Source organism: Schistocerca americana, chromosome 8, assembly GCF_021461395.2.
Source record: "Schistocerca americana isolate TAMUIC-IGC-003095 chromosome 8, iqSchAmer2.1, whole genome shotgun sequence".
Classification (NCBI taxonomy): Eukaryota; Metazoa; Arthropoda; class Insecta; order Orthoptera; family Acrididae; genus Schistocerca; species Schistocerca americana.
The window spans coordinates 212,203,021-212,211,191 of NC_060126.1; the positions used below are offsets into that span (position 1 = coordinate 212,203,021).

The 8,171-nt window shown below is 41.3% G+C and overlaps 1 protein-coding gene across 1 annotated transcript in view; it reads right to left on the reverse strand.

Annotated features, from left to right (window-relative positions):
• LOC124545229 (cellular tumor antigen p53-like) overlaps positions 1-6,155 on the reverse strand; it is an 85,686-nt gene extending 79,531 nt beyond the window's left edge. The window contains exon 1 of the mRNA XM_047124100.1: positions 6,105-6,155. The gene's annotated coding sequence lies outside the window, so the exon portion shown is untranslated. The remainder of the gene's footprint in view (positions 1-6,104) is intronic.
• Positions 6,156-8,171: the final 2,016 nt, after the last annotated feature.

The window sequence follows — 8,171 nt, forward strand, 5'->3', positions numbered from 1 at the left end:
CATGCGCTTACATACGAATGAATTTTATTTTGTGGGGGCCTTTGATTCAAATTCTGATTTTGCTGCATACAGACATTTGTGTTACTGCTTTATCTTGAAGTGTATTAATGATTTTGCCCAAAACATATGAACCTTGATGGTACTGACAAAATTATAGCAATTACTCACACTGACTGCTTTTTTTCTGCTTTTGTCACATACCTGTTGAAGTATTATTAATGATTAATTTCGATAATGAAATCTACATTATCATGGCAGACTTATCTGTAACATAACCTGGGATGTAGGTTAGATTGGAAGATGAGTATCTGTCCGTGTGTTGGCAAAGCCTAAAAATGTGAATATTAAATCTAGTATGTGGTGACTGACCTGTAGTATAACTCAAAGACTAAGTTAGGTTAGAGGTAAGTATTTTGTTGGTAGCTGAGGAAGCCAACAAATGTAAAAGCAAAATCTTTGATGTGACAGATGGATCGCTAGTATAGAAGGCGGTCAATATTGGCTTGGAAGCTTATCATTCTATTTCTCATAATGTTTCTGTTTACTTGCATCCAGAGTACTAGAGTGTATACATCAGTAGCAGAAATGCCACAGTGTGCCAAAGGCAGAAAACGAATACTCATTGTGAAATTACTTGTTGCGTGCGTGTGTGTTTGTCCCTGAAAAAAATTGATAGGGTGCACTTTAGCACCTATGTTACAGTGTTTGTTCATTAAATACTTAATAGCTCTTACATGATACAAAAAATTATTAAGACACTAATCAGCTATTCCACCATCAGAAAATCCCATAACCGCTCATGACAGATATTAACATCATATACTTCGAGGTTATAGCATGGACAGCACTTGTAAAGTTTTATCCATTACACATCACATGATATTAATGTATTACTTATTTAATGAATATCTATCAATCTAAATGGCACTGATGAACAACAACGTTATTCTCTGTGTTGAAAGTTGTGTCATTTCAGCAAGTTGAAGCACAATGGTTTATTATTCACTTCAGGAGTAGGCTAATACTGTTTTTGTCTATGGTTAGGAATGTGGAAATGGGTAAGAGACCACATGGATTTTGTTGGCCACTTACCCAGACAGAAAGTACCACCCAACTCATAAAACCTTTACATTATTTTTTGGCTGTGTGAGCATGGGCCCTTCCAAAGAATGAATAACCTGTGAGGCTGCTCTATGTTTGTACACAACCTCTAGAACAGCAGGTTCTACATAATATTGAGACCAACCGTGTGATTTTTTCTTGTGAGGTTATCTGAAAAGTGTAGTTATGTTTTGAAGCAGTTGTTTGTGAGCAGACACTTGAACAGCACGTCCAAGAAGCCTGTGATACTATTCAGCTACAGCCTGGAATATTCAAAAGAGTGAGGCAATCCTTGATGTGATGTGTGAATGCTTCCATTGCATCCCATGCAGGGACTTGGAACAGCTTTTGTAACATGGAACGAATTAATGCTACATAGTGTGTAATGTGATGTACCAGTACAAATTGTCACCCTGCAGACTCACTAACCCATTTTTGGATGTATGTTGATCTAAACTGAATTTATTTTCTTTCTAATGTCAGGAATCATCTCTTCAATTAATCTTTCCCCCTTGCATTACAAAGTGAGCTTTATCTTGTTGTTACCATGTAACTGGCTTGTGATGGAAAATAAATAGACAGGGTAGGAATGTGCCCCATGCATGGACACACAACTGCAGTGGTTAATCTGGTATTGGGCTGCATGAAAGTTGATTGCCTGCTGGATCAAATGGACCTCAACGAATGACACAGGGCAGTGTCACCGCAGCCCTGCCACAGTGTTGCTACCCAAACATTCCGGCCAATAGCGTCCCCTTGCAGCTGCCATAAATACCGCTACACTTCAACCACTCAGTCAGTCATGTAATTCGTCTGATAACATTTGTTACTATCTCCACGGTACTACTGACTACTTGTCAACGACTTTGCTTTGGTATTAAATTTTCTCTTTGTTCTCAATTTGGACTGTGGCTCGTACTTGACATGTTGACAGCATAGTGTTGAAAGTTCATTCCACTTTGTTGTTGCATACATTTCTATTGACTTGGTTGTGTTGTGTCAGGTCTGCTGTTCGGTCAGCCCTGTTGCTCGATTCTGGTGTGGGTTTGAGTCCCATCCACAGGTGGTCTTCCTGTCTTGCATTGTTATCTTTTCTCCCATTTTTCTGGCATGGCACTGGTATCCAGCTACTCATGAATATAGCACTCTGTCATATTGATTCTGCAGAATATTGAAAGCACGGGCCTTATATCCATAAAAATTTTTCAGAGTTGGGAGTAGTTCACATCAGCAATACTATCACCAGTGACACACAACAAGAGTATTCCCTCTACACACCACATACAGTAGTATTTTTAGTGTTTTCCTTGCCTATCACAGCAGGAAAGTAGGCTAAATAGTGGTTGTGGTGGTGGTGCTGGTGGAGGCAGTTGTGATGAAGAGGGGGGGGGGGTGGCGGGGGAGAAAGGAGGAGGATGGGGAGGGTGAGGAGGAGAAGTTATACAGGGTGTTACAAAAAGATACGGCCAAACTTTCAGGAAACATTCCTCACACACAAAGAAAGAAAATATGTTATGTGGACATGTGTCCGGAAACGCTTACTTTCCATGTTAGAGCTCATTTTATTACTTCTCTTCAAATCACATTAATCATGGAATGGAAACACACAGCAACAGAACGTACCAGCGTGACTTCAAACACTTTGTTACAGGAAATGTTCAAAATGTCCTCAGTTAGCGAGGATATATGCATCCACCCTCCATCGCATGGAATGCCTGATGCGCTGATGCAGCCCAGGCGAATGGCGTATTGTATCACAGCCGTCCACAATACGTGCACGAAGAGTCTCTACATTTGGTACCAGAGTTGCGTGGACAAGAGCTTTCAAATGCCCCCATAAATGAAAGTCAAGAGGGTTGAGGTCAGGAGAGCGTGGAGGCCATGGAATTAGTCCGCCTCTACCAATCCATCGGTCACCGAATCTGATGTTGAGAAGCGTACGAACACTTCGACTGAAATGTGCAGGAGCTCCATTGTGCATGAACCACATGTTGTGTCGTACTTATAAAGGCACATGTTCTAGCAGCACAGGTAGAGTATCCCGTATGAAATCATGATAACGTGCTCCATTGAGCATAGGTGGAAGAACATGGGGCCCAATCAAGACATCAACAACAATGCCTGCCCAAACGTTCACAGAAAATCTGTGTTGATGACGTGATTGCACAATTGCGTGCGGATTCACGTCAGCCCACAAATGTTGATTGTGAAAATTTATAATTTGATCACGTTGGAATGAAGCCTCATCCGTAAAGAGAATATTTGCGCTGAAATGAGGATTGACACATTGTTGGATGAACCATTCACAGAAGTGTACCCGTGGAGGCCAATCAGCTGCTGATTGTGCCTGCACACGCTGTACATGGTGCGGAAACAACTGGTTCCCCCGCAGCACTCTCCATACAGTGATGTGGTCAACGTTATCTTGTACAGCAGTAACTTCTCTGACACTGACATTAGGATTATCGTCAACTGCACGAAGAATTGCCGCGTCCATTGCAGGTGTCCTCGTCGTTCTAGGTCTTCCCCAGTCGCGAGTCGTAGGCTGGAATGTTCCGTGCTCCCTAAGACGCCGATCAATTGCTTCAAACGTCTTCCTGTCGGGACACCTTTGTTCTGGAAATCTGTCTCGATACAAAAGTACCATGTCATGGCTACTGCCCCGTGCTAATCCATACATCAAATGGGCATCTGCCAACTCCGCATTTGTAAACATTGCACTGACTGCAAAACCACGTTCGTGATGAACACTAACCTGTTGATGCTACGTACTGATGTGCTTGATGCTAGTACTGTAGAACAATGAGTCTCATGTCAACACAAGTACCGAAGTCAACATTACCTTCCTTCAATTGGGCCAACTGGCAGTGAATCGAGGAAGTACAGTACATACTGACATAACTAAAATGAGCTCTAACAAGGAAATTAAGCGTCTCCGGACACATGTCCACATAACATTTTTTCTTTATTTGCGTATGAGGAATGTTTCCAGAAAGTTTGGCCATACCTTTTTGTAACACCCTGTATAAAGAGGTGGCAATAGCAGTATGCAAAAGGTAGTGGCTCTGGTCTCATATTCTGACATATGGCCGGTAGAGTAGTGTGCTGACCACAAGCCCCTCCACACACGCATCCTGTGATGCCAATGGGCTGAGGATGACACAGTGGCCAGTCGGTACCGTTTGGAATTCACGGCCTATTCCAGTAGCGATTTAACAGTAGTATGCGCAGGATAACACAGAATAGATAGAGTGAAAACAATATTAACGATAAGTAAAAGAGTAGCTTATGGATGCTCACAGATGCAGGAGGAGAGGAAATTAAGTTAACAACATAAATCTCCAACTGCTACTGTTTTCTAAGCTAACACTTTTATAATCACAAAGTCTAATGTCATGATCAGAAACTGCAAATACAAAAACAGAGCTGAGATAAATGGAAATTCTTCTGTCAATAGGGTCTTCACACAATGCTGCGATTTTGAGCAGTATTTCTAACAGATGACTGTTACAAACGTATAGTTCATATTAACACATATTTTAAATTGTATCAAAATGTAAATTATAGAGATATTGGCCAACCATTTCTCTCACACTTTTTTAATATTTCAAGTATTTGTTAGAACAGTGCATATACCATGAGAAGCAGCACAGACTAGAAATAACTAAATTACGACTGAGTGTACAGACAATCTTACACTCATATATTACTGGCCTTATAACAGGATGTCAAACATAGCCTTGTGGTATTCACTAGAAAATTTCAGCATAAAATTTAGTCATTTAAGGGGACAATAAATCTTACATACTGCAGAAAGGGATGTGTTATAAGACTACAGAGTGTCTGGTGGTGTTCTGAACAACAAGGTTATTAGATAACTTGGTCAACACAGGCAATTGAGGCTGATTGCGCCAATAGCACAATAAAGAGATCAAAGATTATATGATTGTATCACTGGGGGGGGGGGGGGGCGGGGACACCAACTGCTCCATCCTTAACTCTACTGCTGAATTACTTTCATGTGAATATCACAACTTTTCAATGCAAATTCATAAAAATGTTTAAAATGTGTTTCTTACAAAGAAGACTTTTGCTTTATTAAAGCAAGTATATACCTTTCATACCAGGCGATATAAATTTCATGGCTTGCTCTCCCAATATCAATAGTTCTGAGAAAACGTCATATACTCTGCGGGCCTTATTTCATCTTTGGTATTTCAGCGGTCTGTCCAACTGTTATGTGCCCAGAAATTACCTATTTTCAATTCGTTAAGACCTTCATTGCGCATTTTCTCTTGTTGAGGGACATTTCTTAATCAGTTCATTTGATCTCCAACAGTGGAGGGGGCGTTGAATAAATAAGATAGGCAGGCGAAAAAATTGCTAGAATATCATTGTTTAGCACTGCTTTAACTAAATAATGGAGCAGATGTTACAAAGGAAGGTAATTTTGTTTGAACAGCATTCTGCCTTATGGTTTCACAGGAATAGTAAATTACAATAAAACTACTACTACTAATAATAATAATCCTAATTAAAGGCCAACCGACATGGACGTAGGTACCGTTACAAGCGTTAATTACTAATGTGGCACAATATCTTACACTAAATAAGCTACTGAACAGTATACGTTTACTGTTAAAAACGAAGAAAGGAATATCTCAGTTTAATGAAAGTTCTGTCGATTATAGGCGGAGCCACAGCGTGGAGTGAACATAGGTGAGATAGGGAATCATCAGTTGATTTGAAAATTAAAGCGATCTGAGTATTGACAGTACATAACACTAGGAAACAGCAGAAACACTAAATTCGTAAAACCGAAGTAAGAATTCAATCCTGTCCCTGACGACTGCTTGTGAGGTGCCTTTATCACGGCACGAAACCACACTCTTCGTGTAGGACATTTTCTTCAAGGCACCCAGCTGTAGTTTGGATGTTATCTACTAATTCCCCAATCTGTTAAGCATGCATAATAAATGACGATTATAAACGTCATGACTTACCTCCCCACACAAACGAAGCGGCGTCTCCCAAAGTGTCAGTCTATTGCCAACTGCACCACACCGAAATCGGATTAAAATTTGCTGTTGCCAACCTTGCGTGAATAGTATGAGATTAAAAATTAATTAATTTGTGAGAGTCTATTCTCAGATATTTTAATTATATACATTCCTGTAAACCATGTGAAACTCACTGTCGAAGAAAATGTATCATTGTGGGCAGTCAGTAATGTCGTTGAGCACTTATTATTTTAATGCTACGAGTAATGTTGTTCATGTGGAGTAGGCTTTGAAGTATAATGTAACGGTGAGTAACAAAAAAGAAAATATAGAAATATTTGTATTGAAATACGTCACACTTATTTGTTATAGTCAATAATTGTACGTTGGTAGAACTGTACAGAGCTGCCAAAGTTTTCTCCTCCCAGGTCGTTCCAGTAAATCTACCTTTCTGCACTTTTTTCTATGCAGATGTGACAAGTTTGTATATAGGTTTAAAAAATCTAGCATTATTCAAAACATTCTCTTAAATGAATTATGCCCATGAAAAATGAAAGAAAGAAGGCTGACATTAAGAGTAGATAAAATGTCCCGTTTCGGGGGTTGTGTTTTTATTATAATTTGATTTTGTGTTTCATTTGCTTTGAATGAAGCAAACGTATTGATTATGTCATTGACTTCAAGTTTCGCACCTGTGTCGTACACAATCGACAAGATACTGGTAACTAACTCTGGCGATCTGCTTTCAAAGTGAATTACACAGTGATCTCAACTCGCATGGCGGACATCAACTGTTTTTTCGTGGGAATTGCGGTCTTCACACGTTGAATTTGAACTGTTTTTACGCGCGAAGTGCATGTACAATAGTACACAACGCGGTAGCACATATACGTGTGTAGGAACGTAACTCCGTGGAGTGGTCCGAACGATATCGCTGCCCTGAGGTAGCCATCCTCATCGCAACTCAAAAGCGGCAAAAGCCGCCGTGGACGTACTCTTGCGTGTTGGTATTGTACGGATATTTGAAAGTGCCTGAGCTTCTCCTATCAAGCTCGTCCTCAAAAATGATAATACGTGGCGACTGTGTGGCGATTATCGGTACTTCAACGCTACCCTGTGCTGAACTTACAAGGCTTCGCACATGAACTTGCTGGTGTCACTACATTCAGTGTTGTTGACTGTAAAAGGGCCAACTTACAGATACTTATGGCTGACGAGAATCTACCAAAAACTGCAATAATCACGCCAATCGGTTTTTTATTTGTGCTGATGGGTTAAAAAACGCGGTCCGGACTGGCAGAAGTTTATTTACGGCCTCCTATTTAACATGCCCTTCTGCTGTACGTAACGAGATGATTTGATGATTTTCTTGATAATTTTCTCCCCATGACCACGAGATTCATTTATGCACCATATTGGACAAGTTTGCAGCTCACGGCGTCGTAATTAATAACGATAAATGCCAACTACGGGAAACGTGTTTACCTTCGTTGGACACCCCCCACGCCGGAGAAAGGGAACAAATCCACCTCCTCCCTCCCCTCCCGCCCCCCCCCCCCAACCTCACATACTCTCAAGAAATTCGACATTTCCTCAGAATTATCAATTTTTGCAGGAGTCTTCCCCCACATGCTGCTGAAACCCTCTTACATCTGACGGCCGCTGCGCGGCAAGAACATCACTGGCAAACGACACCTGACGCGGATGCTTGAAACGCAAACGGCCTTCGACAAAATTAAATTCGACCTCGCACAGGCTGTCACCCCCGCCCTTCTGTCACTGGGCGCTCACCTCATGATCACCGCAGACGCCAGCGACGGTGCTATTGGCGCGGTACTTCAACAAGAGATCGCCAGCGTAACACAGTCGCTGCATTTTTTTCTCTCGAAAGTCGACCGTCACTCAGAGAAGTGACTGACTCCTGATAGAGAGCTGTTGGCCATGTATGAGGCGGTCCGCTAATTCCAGGATGACATTGAAGGATGTCCTCTAACCGTTTACACCGACCACAAGCCTCTTGCGCACACGATCAAAAACCGTTGTGTTAACACAATGTCAAGGCGCGTTTGC